The sequence below is a fragment of the Carettochelys insculpta genome, chromosome 10, assembly GCF_033958435.1.
Source record: "Carettochelys insculpta isolate YL-2023 chromosome 10, ASM3395843v1, whole genome shotgun sequence".
NCBI classification, from domain to species: Eukaryota; Metazoa; Chordata; order Testudines; family Carettochelyidae; genus Carettochelys; species Carettochelys insculpta.
In genome coordinates, this window is record NC_134146.1 from 2,484,407 (window position 1) to 2,504,344 (window position 19,938).

The window sequence follows — 19,938 nt, forward strand, 5'->3', positions numbered from 1 at the left end:
AGTCCCTGCTCCAGAGCTGGGATTTAGAAATGGGTCACTCGCCTCCCAGGCCAGTGCCCTAGCCCTGGCGAAAGGTTATAAAGGGGGAAAGATGCCTGCTCCCACACAAGCATACCTGTATTTTCTCTGACTGACCAGAATGAAACGTTCTGTATGACCCAAATTGGATATCTCCAATTGTCTGACAATTCTGGATGTGGTCAGAATATTTTTTCTAATTTTTTTTTTCTGGTTTTCTGGCCAAATTGAAACATCAGTTTGGTAAATAATCCTGCAAGCTTCTCTGCAGTTCTTTCAGTTTACTTTAGTGGACCTTACATCAACCTCCAAAGTCCTTCATGAAACTTTTTCTGTCGTATATACAAGTTGCACAGGGTTTGGGAGGATAGTGGTCGAGTGAGGGCAGAGTTAAGGTGGTGTGTGTGGCCTTAGCAGCACGATCCAGTTAAATAATGTGGCGTCTTAACTGTATATTCCCACACTTTCCAAGTTTTGAGCTTCACTCGTGAAGTGTAGCCTTCTCTTGGAATGCCCAGTTCTCCCATTTTGGGGGAGTGGGGTTTTGGGGAAAACACATCAGAAAATTCCTACACTGCTCATTTGTGGATTTTTTTTCCCTCTCATAGGAAGTTTGCAAGCTCAGCTCCAGGTTCAGAAAGTGGTTTGTTTTTAACAGGGTTTGCAATGCCTCCATTTGCTCTGACTGGGGCTGAGTTGGTCAGATAGGACCATTACCCTATTGGGCTGCAAACCCGTGGGTATTTAGGCTGAGACGAAGGAGCTGGTAGCAGAAAGGGACAGCAGGGAAGAAGGCTGCAGCCACTCGCCCTGGGGCTGGGGAGAAGGGAGAGTTTGGCTCAAAGGGCAGTGTGTGTCTAGGAGACCCGTAGGAAAGGGGACTGGTAGGATTGCTCGTGTGGCTTGGCTAGATCATGAAGCGCTGTAGCTCCTGGGGAGCAACAGAGGAGCCGCAGACAGACTGAGGAACTGCAAGAAGAGGCTGTTGAAAGAGCAAAACCCCAGTGTGGCCAGGAGGAAGCATCATCTTGCAGTGAGTAGAGGAATCCTGGACCACCCTGGACAGCTTGCTGGGCCTTCATGGGGTCCGGTGGGGGGCTCTGTACAGGTCAGGGCAGCTGTGCAGCAGGGCCGGAGTACTGACAAAGCTCGTTTTGGACAATTAGCAAAGCCCGGGCAGGTCCCAGATTTAAAACCCCCCCTGTGCCTGTCCGGGGTTCCTGGGGCATGGTGAGTCAGACCATCCGTGGTGTCGATTGGCCTGGCCATTGGCTGCCCTGGAGCGGTGGCCCATTCACGCCAGCCATGCGCTGAGTTTTCATTTGCTTCTAGATAATTATTCCGAACTGTCTCCCTTTTCACCTCCTTGCGCTAGGGCAGCACCATGTGTCGCGGCCACACGGCCTGTAAAAACTCCTCCGCACGTACATACATGGCTGCTAACCCCTATCACTGGACAGGAGGCTCAGAGGGAAAAGACCCTGCGGAGTGATGCTTTCCATTTGTCTCCGAGCGGACCACGAAATTTCAATATGCCCAGCTCCTGGCATCTCCTTGGGCCTCAGTGAGTCCCTGCTGATTTACACCTGCAAGGGGAGAGGGATGTGCCAAGCAAAGCCCTGGTCCAAGGCCAAACAAAACTGGTGCTTGGAAGGCAGGGCTGAGGTCCCCAGCTTCCAGCAGCCTCCTTCGCTGCAGGGGCGCATTCCGTTCTGCTTGCAGAACGGGGCACATGCTCGGAGCAGCTCGCGTCTGCAAGACCGTGAAGTTGACGACACTCGGAATGAATCATTTTCTGGTGGCTGGAACTCACTCAGGGGTATGCCGCATGAATCATGGGACTCTCAGGACGTGCGGTAGGTGCCAAATATTAGCTCTGATAACAGCGGGATTGAACAGGACTCAGAAGAGCCAGCTGAGCGTGTTATAATTCACAGCTAATTAGGAATGGGATGAATCATTCATTTGTACATGGGCTCTTGCCGTCGATAATATTTTACTGCTTTGCCATCTTTCATGTTTGTACTTAAGATATTATGTTTACTGTATTCCTTGGCAAAGGCAGCTCTGGAAAACGCTGAGGCTTGAGAACTCATAAAACACTGGCCCATTAAATTCAACGGTTTAAATCTACATTAAATCCCAAATGATCTGAAATAACATCACTCCAGTGCTACCGATTTTGGTGCATTTGTTCGGAAGCAGCTGTTTGTAAAACAAGAGCTTTGGCGTGATTGTCATTTGAGGTGTTTTTTTTTTTTTTTTAAATGCCAAGCAACCTGTAAAACCACCTGATGTGCCCCACTGAGCTTCTGCCCTTCAAAGGCACCTCACACGTGAGCTGCCCACACCTGTGTGTGATAGCCCTGGTTACAGTCCCCTCTCTGATGTGGTTTCTAGTCATACCGGCTTTCATTGTGCATTGGTACGACCTGCAGTTGAATATGTATTTGGAAGCCAGTCCATCAAACCTATTTCATTTCTAAACTGCTTCAGAATTTAACCCTAGTACTTCAGTGAAAGAGTCATAACATCCTATTAATGTAGAGGTTGAAGGGACCTGAAGACATCACGAAGCACAGCCCACCTACGCTCAGAAGAGACCAAGCAAACCTAGAACACCACTGGCAGCTGTTTGTCTAACCTGTTTCTAAAAAAACCTTCCAACGATGGGGATTCTGTAACCTTCAGAAGCCTGATCCAGAGCTTAACTACCCTTATGACATGAGAAGCCATTCCTCTGTTCTGCTCTCCACTGATCAGTCCTCAGTGGAAGTATCGTGTCTAGCACTGGGTGCCACATTTCAAGAAAGATGTGGAGAAATTGGAAAAGGTCCACGAAAGAGCAACAAGAATAATTAAAGGTCTAGAGAACATGAGCTGTGAGGGACGACTGAAAGGACTGGGCTAGTTTTGTTTAGAAAAGAGAAGGGACTTGATGGCGGTTTTCAAGTACTTAGAAGACGGTCACAAGGAGGAGGGAGTAAAATTGTTCTCCTTGGCTTCTGAGGACAGGACAAGCAGCAATGGTCTTCAACTGCACCAAGGAAGGTTTAGGTGGGATGTCAGGAAAAGCTTCCTGTCAGGGTGGTTAAACACTAAAATAAATTGCTAAGGGAGGTTGTGGAATCTCCATCGCTGGAGACACTTAAGAGCAGGTGAGACAGACATCTATCAGGGAGGGTCTAGACGGGGCTTGGTCCTGCCATGAGGACGGGGGACTGGACTCGATGAGTCTCTTGAGGTCCCTCCCAGTTCTAGTGGTCTAGGATTCTGTGATTGTAGACGGAGTTTTTTTCCTCATATCTAACCTAAATCTCCCTGACTGCAGATTAAACCTACTACTACTTGTCCTACCTTCAGCTGGCCTCTTAGTGTGTTGAAAGTATGTTGTTACCAGTTCCTCGCTCAGTCTTTTCTCAAGACAAAATATGCCTGGTTTTTATTAGCCTTTCTTCAGAGGTGTCAGGTATTCTTAACCGGTGCTCGTTTTTGTCACTCTCCTCTGGACGGTCTCCAATTTATCTGCATCTTTCCTAACATGTGACACCCAGAACTTGACATGATGCTCCAGCTGAGGCCGCACCTGTGCTAAGGAGTGCATGCCCCGTCACTGACAATCCACACCTTTTAATACACCTCAGAATGATATGAGCCTTTTCCATGAGTGCATCACAGGGTTGACGCATAACCAGTTGGTGCAAGTATCAGAGGGGTAGCTGAGTTAGTCCTGCATCTTCAAAAGCAATAAGAAGTCCTGCGGCACCTTATAGACTAACAGATATTTGGGAGTCTAAGTTTTCCTGGGCAAAGAGCTGCTTCATCAGGTCGCATCTGATGAAGTGGGTCTTTGCCCACGAAAGCTTATGCTCCAAAATATCTGTTAGCCTATCAGGCGCCACAGGATTTGTTGTTTTGGCCAGTTGTGAGCCACTCCAATATCATTTCTAGCTACCACCCAGCCAATTATTCCACTCCTGTAGTTACGCGTTTGATTTTTACTTCCTAAATGATGTACTTCACGCTTGTCTGTGTTGACTTTAATCTTGCTGATTTCAGAACAATCCTCCTCTTGAGCAAGGTGGCTTGGAATTCTAATGTTGTCCTCCAAAACCCTTCCCAAGTTGATGTCATCTCTGGATTTTAGAAGCAAAGGCTTCACTCCATTATCTGAGTCATCAGTGAGAATATTGACTAATGCCAGAGTCAGGTCTGATCCCCTGAGTGTCTAACAGTGAATCATTGATAACTACTCTGTAAGTACAGTTTGAACCTCTCTATCCAGAGCTCTCTCTCGTCTGGCAACATCCGTAGTCCAGCATGATTTTAGTGAGCTGGACAACCATTTATCGTGAGTGTGGCCAAGTTTCCTTTGGTCCCATAAAGTTTGTTTACAGTCGTCAGTCCTGGCTGTCAGTGTTCTGTGTTGTTATTTAGCTGTAATTTACCCCAAAATGTCGTCTTAGACCCCAGCATGCTGTGGAAGTGTTCGTAATGCTGCTAGACAATACTGACCTCCTGTGGTCCCGCAAATTTTCTTGTCTGGCACCAGTCAAGTCCCAAGGGTGCCAGATGAGAGAGGTTCTCCATGTATGGTCTTTCAGCCAGAGATGTGTCCACCTTATAGTAATTTCGTCCAGGTCACATTTCCCTGTTTGCTTAGGAGAATGGTATGTGGGACTTTGTGCCAAGCCTCACGAAAGTCAAGATATCTCAGATCTACTGCTTTCCTCCAAGCCACTAGGCCAGCAACCCCATGAGAGCAGTGAGACAGGTTGGTTTGACGTGATTTGTTCTTGACACAAACCCTATTTCGTCCATGTGCTTGCAAACCAATTGTTTAATAATTTGTCCAAGTTATCTTTACGGGTATTAAAGTTAGGCTCACTGGTCAATAATTCCCTGGTTCCTCTTTGTTCCCCTTTTTAACGATAGGTCCAAGGTTTGCCTTTCTCCAGTTCTTTGGGACCTTATCCACCCACCAGGAGTTCTCAGAGATAACTGCTAGTGACTCAGAAATTGCTTCAGCTAGTTCTCTAAGTAACCAACGATGGATTTCTTCAGACTTCAAGGCATCCAACTTACCTAACTATTCTTTAACTAGTTCTTTCTCTGTTTCAGCTTGTGTTCCTTTTCCCTTGATTTAATATTAATTGTGCTGAGAATCTGGTCACCAGTAACCTTTTTAATGAAGACTGAAGTAAAACAGTCCCTGAACCCCTCAGTGTTCCAGCTGTCAGCAAACATTAGACTTCCTTCCCCACTAAGAAGAGGACCTACCTTGTTGTTTGTCGTTCCCTTGCAATGAGCCTCAGCCTTGATGAGCTGGAAAGCCATCACCGAACAAAGCCAGAGAATAGCAAAGAAAGCAAGGTGTGTTGTCCTGGGAGTGTCTGGCAACGTTTGTGAGATCATAGCTCGGTGTGACAACTCACAGTCATAACATGTGCACGGACATTGAAACCCACATCACAAAGTGATTATGTGAGTCTCTCTGTAGTCCAGCTGAGGCATGGCTTCACCTTCTCTAGGTTAGTGGGCGGCTACTCCTTATCACTGCACACCTGGGTGTAGCACATGGGGAGTCAGCCGGTTGTCTGGTGTCAGGAGTATAGCCCTTTGGCCTGGGGCCACCCCACAAACCCACACAAACAAACACAGTCAGTGAGCCCAGGCCCTGGGTCAGGGTAGGGTAGCAAATAGTCCTGTCTCCTGGCTCTGGTGAAGAATTAACAAGCACGGGTGTTTGGCCTGGGCCTGGGGGGAAGCTGCCACCGGTGGGTTGGGATGGCAGAGGGGCTCAGGCCCATGGGCTGCACTGCGTCCCAGCCCAGGACCCTAACAGTGGCAGACTGGGTTACCACTGGGTCCGCTGGGAATCCATGCGCTGACTCGCTCCTGGGCTCTGTTCCAGCTACACCAGGGTCGGCTGCCCCGGGCCACTTCCTAACTCCCCCTTGGGGCCTACGCAGTGTGGCATCGGGACCGTGGGGAACGGTGCTCCTCTGGGTCCATCGGCAGTGCTGGCCAGTCCTCCGCTTCCCTGTGGTCCGATGCCACCTCCCCCACAAGAGGAGCTTGGCGAAGCCGTCTGGCACCTCCAGCTGCTGGGTCCCGCCTGCCTTTTGCACGTCCTGTCCCGCCCGCTGACTACCAGCGGGATGGTGGGGCTGGGCTCTGCCCAGCCGGGCTCAGGAAGGGGTTCGTCCCCCTCCAGGTCTGTGGGCGGCCACTCTGTTTTACTACACCCTCTCACGACCGCTCCTGGCGGCGGGGAAATGCAGGAGTTTGAACCCCCTATTTCCCTTCCTAGCAGTTGGCCAATGGCCATGCTTGTCTCCTTGGAGCCAACAGGGTTCTCCTCTCGTCCGGTCTCTGATCTGCTGCCTGGGTGTGTGGAGAGCAGCCAGCTGCATCTCCTGTGCCCTGCCTTGCATTTCCAGGCCTACCCCAGCAAATTAGTGGAAAGAAGGCCATGGGCGTTGGATGAGACCCTGTGTGAGGACTATGCTGCAAGAGGCGGGTCTGCACGCTCAGTACTGAAATGGCTCACATGTGCGCTGCATGGGGGCCTTTTCCAGTCATTACTGAACTGAGCCCTGCAGCGCCCTGGTAGAAGTAGAGCAGCTGCCACCCACCTTTTCAGCGGATGAGAAACAAAGCAAATCTGGGTCCTAGGCCAGAGCCATCGTACCAGTGCGAGGCGCACGCGGAACACGCTCGTGGCCTGCGCGCGCGTGTTGGCTGCCCATCACTGGTCTAGCATCTGCCCAGGTCCCCTTGCATTTGGCAGGGAGGGCGATAGCGAATCCATGAGGGGAGGAGCCTTTTCTCCTTCTCTAGGTCTTTCTACAGCTCCCGTCCATGGGACAGCTCGCGGCCGACCCGTGCAGCCAATGAAAGGAGAACGGAGCCAAACATTCTGTCGTGCTCCGAGTGCCTTGCTGGAGGGCTTGGGGCAGGGGGTGGGATTTAGGCCCACTCAGTCGCTTTCAGCTCGTTTTCAATTACCACCTTAATTAAGGGAAGCCCAAGTGACCCGCTCCTGTTCTGCCGCCCCCCAGGCAACAACGGTGCAGATGCATCAAAACTCAGGGGTCTGATTTCACTGCCCCAGGTGGAATACCTTGATCCAATTATTTCTCTCTCGTGCTGATGCTGGAGGTTGTGCTGCTATTTGCCCATTTCTGTGAATGAATTTCCCGTAATATATACCAGGCACGCGCCTGTTGGCATTAAACAGAGAAGCAGCCCCCTTCCCTCCCCCGAAACAGCTTCAACTTATAAGGCATCTTCTCGTGACAGGATGTCTCCTGGCGCTTCGGAGATGCCGGGTAACAGAATATCTCCAGACGAACCGGGGAGCGAGGGAGGCATCTGCTTTGATTTAAAGAGGGAAGCAGCGTTGCTCTCAGCTGCTTTTCAATTACCATGTTAATTATGCCGTACCCAGGAGACCTGCTGCTGGACTGTTCCCACCTGCTCAACAGCTGCAGAGTCGGGTCAAGTGGCATGGCAAAACAATCCCCCCCTCACCCGGTGCTGCTTCTGCAGCAGTCGCCTCCCCATCCCCCTTGGCCTCTCTGCTCTGGGCTCAGTGGGGTGCAGATCCCGGCCTGTTGAGAGATGCTGAGGGCCAGGCAGTGGTTTGACTCTGCCAGTGAAGGGATCTGAGCCCTGCTGGTGCCATTCTGCACCCCACGGCCAGCCTGGCCCAGGCATAGCCTGCTGATTGGCTGCCTGTGCCACCTGCCCCACCTCCAGAGAAGAGCAGCCAATCGGAGCTGCTGCAGAAGGCATGCTGAGACCTGCCCAGTTCAGAAGATGAGGCATTCTTGGTAGGGAGGAGAGGGGAGGGGCGGACTCCTGGGTGTGATGAGTTGGTCCACGTCTGGCCCCCCCCATTCATGCAGTGGGTTAATCTGCCCTCTGCTCGCCCAGGTGAGCCTCCCCCATCACCACCGCGTGCTGGGTCAGTCCAGTCTGCTCCTCCTTTCTGAGCCATGCATGCAGCAGGGGGTGGGCAGGGTGAGTGGGGGGCACAGACCACTCCATGGGGCTGTCCCAACACCCAGCAGGTGGCTGGCAGAGCGCCAAACCTCCAGCGTTGCAGAGAGGCAGGGTGGTGGGGGGCCACATGAGGGCCAGGTGTGGGGAGACGACATGCCCTGGTGTGGGGCTGCGGCTGAGCACTGATGGGGCGGGGGTGGGGGGGTGCGTGCTGAGGCACAAAGTTTATTGACCCTCGGGTGTAACAACTAGAAGGGCGTTACCGCTAGACGGTGCTGAACCTAACCATCCCGCCAGCCTGACGGCCGCTCACGGCCATTATTTAAGCCGTAAAACCAAAATGGGGCAGAATTGGACTTCTGGGGTCCGGCGTACGGTTTGCTGGAGCGCTTTGGGCTGGCGACCCTGCAGATGGCGCGGTGCCTCCCTCGGCGCAGGCGGGGCAGCCGCCCGGCGAACCACCATCGAACGAACACAAAGCTTGCGAAGCCAAGCAAGGAAATGCCTCTGCGCACTTTGCTGGGCTCCCCTTGGGCGTCTGCATTGTACGGGCGCCTTTAATTACATGAGCACATGCTATTTTCTCCCCCCCGCCCCCCGGGGCCCTGCTGCAGTTGCCCTCTAAATGAGCAGCTATTCAGCATTTCTTTTAACCCTCTTGGTGCACTCGGAAAACAGAGGCACCGAGGGGTGAAGTTTAAAAGCAGCCCCCCTCGTTTTGGGTGCCCAATCTGAGCTGCCAGCACTTGAGTCGGCTTTAAACAGCGCCTCGTTCGGGTCAGTGGGTTGGCGAGCAGGACAGACCACCCACGTCTGGAGAGAAGCCATCTCTCCTTCGTGGCTTTGAACGGCCTGGACCATGAGGCCCTCCTTTCTCAAGCCTGCCACTGGCGTCAGGGTTCTGGACCTCTGACAGCTGACCTGGACTGTCCTAACCTTGTCAGGACACGGCCGAAGCTGGCATAACCTGCAGCTCTCTGAGTGGGGGCCTCGTTCGACTCCGTTTGTACCCTGTCATTTCTGCATTGGCTGGAGCCAGTGTAGCCTCTGCTGAGAGCGGCTGAGGTGGGGCTGTAGAAGAGCATGTCGTAGCAGGTAGTTCCTGTCCCGTTCCCTTGCCGTGAGTGGAACCCATAGCAGCCCGGCCCCGGCTGGAGCACAAGCTTTCAGCCCAGCACTTTTCCAGACAACCCAACGCACTAGGGCTGTGTAAAGCCGGAAGCTGCTCCAAATCAACGGGGATGGGGGTGGACACCCACCCTGTACCCCAGGCTGAGCACGGCTGTTGAGGGAGGAACCCTGAGACGGTCCTGACACATTGGAGCTGTGATGGCTCACGGAGGACTGAATAGGCTCTCGTGTCACCAGACGCTTTACCAGCTGCAGCCTATGCAGTAAAGTCCCCAGACACGGAGCCCCTTGCTGGGGGTGCTAGTGCGTACAGCCAGACTATAGCGGTGACAGCTCCAGTGTGCACGCTTTTGTTTGCAGCCAGTTACGGGAGGGCCATCCCAAGCAACGAGTGTTCGCTAACGCAGAACAGCCGCGTGGGCTGCTCTGGAAATTTTGGGGGGATTTGGCCCCTGCAGGGAGTGGGGGCAGGACCTGGTCCCTACCGCCTGGCAGCACACTGCCTACACGATGCGGTCACGGACAGCCATTCCAGCCCGCCCAGGGCTCAGCTCCACAGGCTGCAGGGCTCGGGGGTCCCAACAGCATTCCCACACGGCCGATAAGGAGGCGTTTCTGTGTTAGTGGGCTCCGTGACGACAAGCGCTGTTGAAAGCTCCCTGGCATGCCTTTGTCTTTAGATTTAAACCCCCTGTGCCCAGGTCAGGCCCGAGGGCTGCTGCAGAGCAGGGGAAAGGCCTGCTGGTTAGAGGTGCGGAGCTGCAGGACAATTACAGCAGCTGGCTGGGAGCTGGCCCAGGCAGACTGGGGCCAGCTGACTCTACTTCTAGCATCCCCAGTTACAAAGAGGAGGGGATAGAGTGAGTTAGTCGTAGAGAGCAGGGGAGGGAGTCTCAGGCTCTCTACCCCAGAAACCAGCTGCAAGCCCAACTCCCGGCAAATGGGGAAGACTGCCACCCAAATGCTGGCAGGAGAAAGAAGGGCCTTTGCCACAAACCCTGGCAGGGGCAGACCTTAGCACCCTGGAAGGGGCAGGCCTTCGACTCAAGCAATCCTTAGCTGGAGGGGGAAAGCGACCCTGTGAAAGGCAGCAGCTGACTGGGGAGGTGCTGTGACACAGCGTTCCTTGTACCCTGAGTGCTGTGGGCAGCTGCCCGGGGGCGTTTCAGGGGCTGCCTAGCTAATGAGCAGAGAGCCTACAGCCGGCAGCACGTGAGTCTGTTTGTGGTGCACCTCTTCACATGCCTGGCTGTGCGTAACAAAACTTATTCTGCCCATGGATGGAAAAAATTAGAGTGAGAGCCCTGCTGTGACACGGGGACCAGAGCCCTGTTGAGCTACCACGGGGCACCGCTCAGCAGGGCCTCATTAATAGGTAGTGCTCCCAGCCCCAACAGTGACATGGCAGGCAAGCACCTCAGTCTAGCCTCTCCTGGCAAGGGGTTGAGCGGCACGCACTCGGGGCACCCGAGCCATGCGTAAAGGTTCCCCTGTGTCCTCAGGGCTTCGTCAGGCCTGTCTGGCTCACAGGCAGCGGTCTGCCCTTCTGTTAGTGCCATTACCTCACTGTAGGCCACCAAGCACAGTCCTGGGAGCAGCCCTGGCTGTTTTCCAGTGCCTAGCGTGTGCTCGCTGGAGCAGAGGGGAAGATACTGCGGCACTGCGCTCGTAGGCGTAGTTTCAAACGTGTCTCTTATTTTTAGCCGTAAGCAGAAAAACCATCTACATCTGACGGTGAAAACAGTTCCAAGGCGACGGCGTCTTCCCACCCGCCCGACCCGCCCTCTTGTCTCTTGCTGCGTCCTCTCGGGATCATCAGGCTTGGGCTCTTCGGCGCAGGAGATTGGCTGTGCAGCACCTTGCTCAACTGGGCCCTGAGCTTCATCTGGTGCCTCCAGAAGCTACTCAAGCACCTTTCCCTCCATGACAAAAACCTCTTATGGTCATGGCACGACCACAACCTGGGTTCATGCTCATTTTTTTTCCCACCGGGGGGGGGCAGAACAAATTTTGTTATGTGTACCCAGGCATGTGCAGAGGTGCACCGCCAGTAGCCACACACGGTGCCCCAGTGCTCAGCTTAGAGGGAACACTGGCCCCCATCCTGACACAAGTACCCACTGAGTCAGTCCCCCAATTCCTGAATACGCTCATCTGACTGCTGAGGGCACTGCTGCCAACTCGCGTGTGAAACAGACCATTCCACGCTGCGGGAGACCACCGGGGACTTGACAAACTCACCCTCCTGCCCTGGCTCATGCCAAGGGCTTGTTTTCTTTGTGGTGTCTGAGGGCAGCAGGCTGGTCTGTACAGGATTGGCGCCTGCCTACAGCCACTGCCTTGGTACAGACCCCTCCTGGCACTGCTCTGCCCAAGCGGCAGGTGGGAGGGCGCTGCCAGGAGACAGCCATGGCAGGCAGAAATACTACACTGATGGAGGAGAATGTGTGAGCTGTTTTGCAAATATTTTTGAAGCCGTGGTAGTAGGCGTAATTACACCTTAAACGTGAATCTCCGCTATAGACTCTTAATTAGCTACTCAGGTGAGCCATAATCTGAGGAGAAAAATCTTTCAATATATTGTTCTTTAATAAAAAATGCAATTTGCAGGATGAGATTTTAATGCAATTAAGTGCCGAAGCGACGCACCCTGGCCCTCTAGGTTACAGCGCAAGGGAGCCCTTGCGTTGTGCATGAAATTCCAGCTTTGCCACTTGGACAAGCCACTTTACCTCTTTGTACCTCTGGTCTGCCCCTTAGCCTTTGTCTTGTCTAACTAGACTGTGAACACCTTGGGCTAAGGCCTGCCCCTTGCTAGGTGCACATCCCAGCACAATGGGACCCTGGTTCGAGCAGGGCCCTCTTGGTACTGTTGTAATCCCAATAAAGAAAAGTCACCAGCTCTACTAATACTCGACGTTAGCGCTGCTGGGTTGATGTAGCCCAGGTGACAGTTGTGTTCTCAGCATTTGGCTGGTGCATTTTGGTCTTGACTTCCGTTATCTTCGCCTTTGAGGTGATTTGGGTGGAAATAGAGCCGCTGCAGAGCCTGAGCTTGCACGTGACAAGCATGACTCAGGGGAAATGTCGCTTGTTCGGCAGAGATATGGCCAGACTGCCTCAGTCCAACACCACATGCCTTTGGCCCTCGGAGGTGGAACAACCTAGCAACGCTCAGGCAAAAGGAAAAGGCCATTAGAAATGAGGGCAAGGCAGGCGTCGCCTTCCAAAACAGGACGCTGCCTGACTGCGCAGAAGAGCCCTGGGCGAGAGCATATAGTTTGCCCCTCGTTGGGGGCGGGGGGGGATATTCATGGAAACGTGGTCCCAGCTGGCAGCCTAGAGGAACACGAATTTGATGGTGGCAGAACAGCTGCTCTGGAACAGAGGTCCGCATCACAGCCAGAGGCAGAAATGCCGCCCTCACCACCCAAAAAGCCCGGCAGTCCCGACGCTGTCCCAAGCAGTGCGCTTCCTGGAAGCCGTGCTGTCAGCCCCGTCACAGCGTGCGCCCAATGTATGCTGCCCTGCAACAGCACCTAAGCAGGTGGTGAATTGTACTTAGCCCTGCTGGTCATCAAACACCCTATTATTGCTACCTAACGCCCCCGCCCGCGCCCACGTGTTTGTTCGGCCCAGGGGCTCCATCCTGCCTGGGAGCCTGCGAGGTTTTGGGGGGCCAGGACCGTCATTCACCTGCGGTATTGGCCTAACACTGTTCCCACTGAAGTCGAGGCGTTTTACCTCAGGCTTCGGTGGGAGTTGTTGACTAGCCCACGAAAGCTCACAACCTAATTAGCCTCTGAGGCGCCACAGGACTGCCTGTTGTCACAGACTCACGCCGCGACCCCTCTGAGGCGCCCCCTGTCTGTTTGTCCAGGGTGGGAGGTTCAAAAGTGCCTAGGTGACTTAGGAACAAAGTCAGGCCTTTCCATGGGGTTTCCTAAGTCACCGAGCGGATTTGAAACGTCCACTCCTGGGCGCAGCCCCGCGGGCTGTGGTGCGGTCACACTCTAAGTGAGAGCTGACAGTGCGGCGTGCATGACCTGCTCGCTCACATGCGTGCGTGATCCCTGTGGGTCTCACAGGCTGGTTCGAGATGCTTCTGGTCCTGCTCTGTAGGGAACCACCAGAGCCCCTTGACGGGGTGCCTTTCCCAACCCCCACTTTCAGTGAGCACACAAACTCCGTCCGCTGTTTCCCGTCAGCCCCAGGCAGTCGGTGGCTGGGCCGGGGGTGCTATCTCCAGGGTCGCTTTCCTGAGGCTGAGCCCTCGCCTCCTCCTCTCTCAGGCGGTGTGGTTTCATGACGCAGCCCAGCCGAGTTATGAACCGTACGATGCTGTCAAAACAATGGCGCGGTTCTTTGGTGCATTGTTGCCAGAAGCCCGTGATAAACTGTGAGCTTGACTGTCATTGAGAGGCACACAGGAAGGATAATGTGTTTACTGCAACCGTCCTCTCAAGACAGCAGGGAAATAATGGCCTGTACATTATCTCGGCCTGGAAAGGGCAGTCTGGTGATTTTCATAGTGAAACCACTGCCACCCTTGATGCTGTGTTGCTGGTTTGGCTCTCTAGACCACCATGGGGGCTGGGATTTGGTGACAATAAGAACAGCAGCTTGTCTCTGGTGCTGGTCTTCTGTTTATAAAGGAGGTGTAGTGGGGTGGCTTACGCCTGTCTGCTAGGCCTGATTAGCAGATGAGCTGTGGCTGGGTGAAAGCCGGGGGGGCTCCCAGGTGCATATAAAGAGCAGGAGATGTAGTTGAGGAATACACAGGGAGGAAGAAGGGCACTGACCTGAGTCTGCAGGGTAAACTGAGTCAGGGGCAAGCAGGAGACAGCGCTTCAGGCAGGGAGGCCGGTGAGGCTTAAAGTGGAGCCAGTGAGTTTATTTCCTGCCATTTTGAATTAATCAGGCGAGAGAGATTCCGAACTGCTCAGGGCCCAGAGGGTCCTGGTAGGAAGAGTGTGAAGAGTGAGTGCTGCAAGGGCCTGGGAAAGAGGCCTGGGTCACAGAAGTGTGGCTGCCCATGCTGCAGGAGGTCACTGGCATTCTCCCCATTCTACAGAGGGAGTAACCAAGGCACAATGTGGCAAAATGAGTTTCCCAAGGCCACCCAGTGAACCTGTGTCAGAGATGGGATTAGAGCGCTCGTCTTTCTGCGTCTAGTGCCCTGTCTGCTGGGCCCTACTACCTCTGGAAAGACAGGCCTAAAGCAACACCCTGGTTGCCTTTGCCCAGGCTAGGTAAGAGCAGGTAGAAATACTTGCTGAGCCAAGCGAGTAGGCTGGAGCTATTCAAATGCAGACAGCAGGCCGGCAGCCAGCCACAGTGAAATGCACCTAACTGCCTTAGGTTCCTTTGGCTACGTCTACACGTGCAGCCAACATCGAAATAGCTTATTTCGATGTTGCGACATTGAAATAGTCTATTTCGATGAATAACGTCTACACGTCCTCCAGGGCCGGCAACGTCGATGTTCAACTTCGACGTTGCTCAGCCCAACATCGAAATAGGCGCAGCGAGGAAACGTCTACACGTCAAAGTAGCACACATCGAAATAGGGATGCCAGGCACAGCTGCAGACAGGGTCACAGGGCAGACTCAACAGCCAGCTGCTCCCTTAAAGGGCCCCTCCCAGACACAGTTGCACTAAACAACACAAGATACACAGAGCTGACAACTGGTTGCAGACCCTGTGCCTGCAGCATAGATCCCCAGCTGCCGCAGAAGCAGCCAGAAGCCCTGGGCTAAGGGCTGCTGCCCATGGTGACCATAGAGCCCCACAGGGGCTGGAGAGAGAGCATCTCTCAACCCCCCAGCTGATGGCCGCCATGGAGGACCCGGCAATTTCGACGTTGCGGGACGCGGATCGTCTACACGGTCCCTACTTCGACGTTCAACGTCGAAGTAGGGCGCTATTCCTATCTCCTCATGAGGTTAGCGACTTCGACGTCTCGCCGCCTAATGTCGAAGTTAACTTCGAAATAGCGCCCGACGCGTGTAGACGCGACGGGCGCTATTTCGAAGTTGGTGCCGCTACTTCGAAGTAGCGTGCATGTGTAGACGCAGCTTTTGAGACTTCCAGCCTGCAAGCTGGCAACCTCTGTCTGAGGCCAGACCCTGAGCTTGTTGGCAGCACAGGACGGTTATCTGGGGTGCTTACCAGTGTTCCCTCAAGTTTTTAAGCACCCGTGGGTGGAATAAATTTTCTGTGCACCAAGGCAGGTGGGGATGTGCACCACCTAGAGGCCTGCATGCTGCTGGCCGTGGGTGCTCTGCTAGTCAGCTGGGTGGCACCTGAATCTCTCCTTGGTGGCCACCCCAGCACTCAGCTTATAGGGAAGGTGGGTGCTTACCCAGTCGTTTGCTTGAGTCTTGAATTAAACGGGAGGACGGAGTTGTCCTCTGCTGCTGCTAGCACAGTAACTAGCAGTAACAGTACTCTGCCCTTCCACCAGAAATCTCAGAGCAGGACCCGAGCCTCTCAGCTGGCCTGGCAGACCAGCTATAGGAGCTAACAGGTTTGATTGGACCAGCGAGAGAGAGAGAGAGAGAGCGGGAGACAAGCTTTGGAATCACCCAGAGCTCATCTGTCCTGGGGGGTTTTGAAGGAACGTGAGCTGTAGGGACAGGAATGGCAAATCAGGTCAGAGGCCAGTCCAGGAGCCTGCCCGTAATGTTCCCTGGCACCAGCTGCTTGCAGTGGACAGTTCGGGGTTAACCTGCCTGTGGGGAAAGACTCCTCATCTTCTCAGCCTCTCCTATGCGCGGTCCCTTTCCACTGCCTGTGTGGGGCTCCTCGGCTCGACGGCAGAGCCCTGGTTGGCTTTTTTCTCTCAGAACCTGGCCCGGTGCATCTCACCTGCTTTGCCTCTCCAGCCTATCAGTTGCAGACCATAGTCCAGCCAAGCCCACCCCCAGACAGGTGTCACCGCCAGCAGGTGCCTGCTGGCCCAGCCCTTCTGCAAGGTTTCTGTCAGCCGCCTACCAACTTCCTGTCCAGAAGTCCTTCTCCCCTACTGGCCAGACGTTTTCTTCTTCGTCCCTGTTGTTCGGAGGCCTCTTGGCTCATCCCCAGGGCCAGCTTCTGAGGGCTACGGACTTTCCCTCACCCTTAGACCCAAGAAACTGACCTGGTTCTGGATTCCCTCCACTTGTTCCTTCTCCCAGTTGAACACCAGACCGGGTCTCCTCATCACCAAGGTTTCAGAGAGAGGGAGATGGGCCAGATTTTATTTTTATTACGGTAACACCTCAAGTCCCTGCTGGAGGTCAGAGCAATTTGTCACGAGGTGCTACACAAACATGTAGCAAGAGGTGTTCCTTTCCTTTGCCGCCTACTTAGCCTGAATAGACAACAAAAATAGGAGGGACATGCAGCTTGTCTTTCCCCCAGCAAAAGTTGTCCTGCCCAGCTTGCTTCCTTAACAGTCAGGGACCAGCACAGGGTACCACATACATCTAGGAAGCAGAGACAGTGACTTGTAGCAGTGATGGGATGAGACCCTGGCTACACGCGGTCTTTTATGCCACACCTGTCCGTGAAACAAGCTAGTAAATCAGGTAGCGTTCAGCGGTGGCCTTGCTTTTCTAGAAGGAAGTTCATTCTTGGCATATCTGCAATTCCTCCACAATAATGAATGTCAAACAGTTTGCAAACAGAGCAGCTAAATGTCAGATCCAGTCTCAACAGATCCAGTCCCTTGTTATAAATTAAATTATCAGGCAAGCTTTTTTGTTTCATCCCTGCTTCCTCAGTCGATAAATGATATCCATCATATTATCACATTTTCAAGCAAAACCAGAAGCTCGTTCTCTTCACCACACGAAGAAAATCTTCCCTGATGTCTTCATCCTCTTTGCGGGCAACCCTAAAACTCTTCTTGTTGCCCAGCCTCACATGATATAAACTGGCCTAGCACCACAGAAGTCAATGCAACGAAGGCTGTCGTGACCGATCGTTGCATGGCTGCACTCCGTTTCTTGCACAAGGCTTGCGCAGCTTCTCAGTTACCGTGTAACTGTCTTTTTCAAAAACTGAACTGGAGTGAGTTTCTTTAGGTGCTCACTCCAAGGCCTGTGCTGCAGCCACCGGTCATTGGGTGGGGCTTATCTCAAGCTTTGCTAAGTTTTGACATCCTTGCTCAGAATGGGAAAGGGAGAACTGAGCGCTGTTGGGATCCTAGTGACGGTCTCCGTGGGTCCACGCACCGAGGCAAGACAACTTCCTGCTTCTGCTCTGGGTTTGCCTCTCTCCGCAGGTAGGGTAGCCCGCCTCACCTCAGCATGGCCCGTGGAGCAGCTGGCCAACTGGCGAGCTACGCAGCGGCCAACGTCGCGTTTGGAATAGCAGTCACCCCTGGCAGGAGGAGCAGTGACCCACGTGGGGGAGCTCCCTCAGACACAGCGCCTAGGGGAGGGGATGGGCCCCCCTTGCCTGCAGCTGAGGGCACTGAGGAGTGGAGGTCCCTGCCTAGGCACTGTGGCAGGGCCAGGGTGGAGGGCCCCTCAGAGGGAGCCCAAACAAACAGAAGGGCCTGCGGGACAATCACAGGCAGCTGGGTGGGAGATGGCTCAGCCTAACTGGGGCCAGCTGGCCCCAATGACTGGGCCAGTAAGAGGCCTTTAAAAACCCTTCCCAGTGGGAAGGGCAGGGGGCGAGAGAGGGAGGTGAGCAGAGAGCCGCAAGGAGCCAGGAGCAGAGAGGGAGCAGGTGTCAGAGGAGAGCAGCAGGAACACCTGAGATCACAGGGGGAGAACAGGAGCTTCTACTGCTCAAGAGGGGGGACCCGCGACTGCTACAGCCAGGAGAAGGCACCAGGGGGAATTGTCTGGGGAGGTGGCCCAGGGAGGAGAACTGCTCTGCCAAGGGCTAAGGGAGTCAGCTCCTCCCACGGGCAGCTGCACAGGTCCCTGGGCAGGAACCCGGCACGAGCGGGCGGGGGCCGGATTCCCCCCAGACCACCCCTCACCCCAGCGAGGGCAACTGGGCCCTTGAGTGGTCCCAATGGACTGAATAGAGGCCAGCGGCCCAGGAATAGGACTGACTTTGTCACAGCACCTGCTGCTGATCCCACAAGTCCAGGACCAGAGCAGCCTGAAAATGACTCTCCCCTCAGCCTCTCCGGGGACGTTTAGAGCTAAAGTTGCCTTGTGGTTTTTTGTTTTATTGTTTGTTTGTGCTATAGTTATACCATGAAATACTGCAAGGGCGCTGCTCTCTGTATGCTGGGCATTGCTGTGACAGTTGTGTGCTGCAGGTATTTTATAACAACTCAGCTCCTCCAGCACTGTGACCTCACCCCTCCATTTCCACAAAGGTCCCAGTGCCCTGGCCTCTGTCCCGTCCCTGGGGCTTCTGGTGCCTGGCCCCACTGACCGGCCTGCCCGTGCCGTTCCAGCTCGGAAGTGGCACAGGCAGCTGCTGAACAACTGGGAGGCTTCCTGACTAGCTGTTGTGCCACACTGGACTCTTCCTGGGCTCCTGCGCTTAAAAAAAATTCTTAAGCTCTCTGATCGCGTCTGTGACCCAGTTCCAACTCTTTCTGGGGGCCAAGAGCAGAGCCAGGCTGCGCTCGTTCGCCACAACGTTGACCGGGGCAGAGAGCTTCTTTTCTGGGCTCTTGGTAGGTTACCAGCCTGCCATACTGCAGTGATTTGCCTATCGCGAATCGACAGAGATCGTGCTCATGCTCAGTATCGCCCCAGGACCCATGCTTAGGGGCGTGCATGCGTTGGTTGCTTTGTTACAACAATTGTTCTTCCCACGGCGATGGCTGTATGGGTTGTAACCTCCTTTCGAGCTTGACTGTGGGGATTAACCAGAACGCTGCCTGTTTTGCAGCGGGGCTTGTTGGTTAAAATTTGCACTAGAATGAAGGCAGCACTGTTCCATGGCCACATGTGCCACCACTGGTAAGGAAATGCAGCGCTAAAGTTGCAAGTCTCTCGTAAATGTTGTGCCATTTAATTGCTTCTCTCCAGGAGCCCACCAAAGGGCGGAGTGAAAACTGGCTGGCTGCCCTCAGCGTTGGGTCTCAGCTTCAGAGTAGCTTGCATTGCCTTTTTTTTGGGACTGTTGGGGGCAGCAGTTAACCTACAAACAGCCTGTGTCGTGGGTTGGTCTCAAAGTGTTTTACAGAGAAGGGAGGGAGGTTGGGGTTGTGGTTATAACAATCCTGGCTCTGCTACCAATCTACTCTGCGTCCTTGGGCAGGTCACTTAGTCGACTTTCAGTCTCCCGTTGACACGACTATCTGGGGCAAGACCTTCAGTGGTTCAGCCCGGTAGGAGACCAACAGTTTGCTTCTGGCCTCTACAACGATTGCCGTGGCAGTCACGTGCCCGTCCCCATCCCTAAGGGGATCTTGCAGTGCATTGCTAAGCGTGACCCGGCCCCCTAGTCCTGGAAGGAGAATAGCAAAGAGCGGGGTGTGTGGGGTGGCAGAGCTGGAACTGTGAATACACAAAAGCTGGAGTGAGCGCAAGACGCAGTAACCCTAGCAACAGTGTCTCTGGATTTGAATGTAATTATATCTGGAACGTGGTAAACATGCCGAAGGGCTCCTTATGCGGGGATCATACTAAACACGGCTTTGAAATTACCCTCATCAAATATTGAGAGAGGGAGAAGGGGCGTGTGGGTTTTTTTTTCTTTTTATAAAGAAAGCCCAGCCAGTGCCCGCGGGCTGCGGGTTAATGGGATCTGGCGATTTATCAAGGCAACACAACCCCCTGATAACCCTGTCTCACAACAAAATTGCAAGAGGG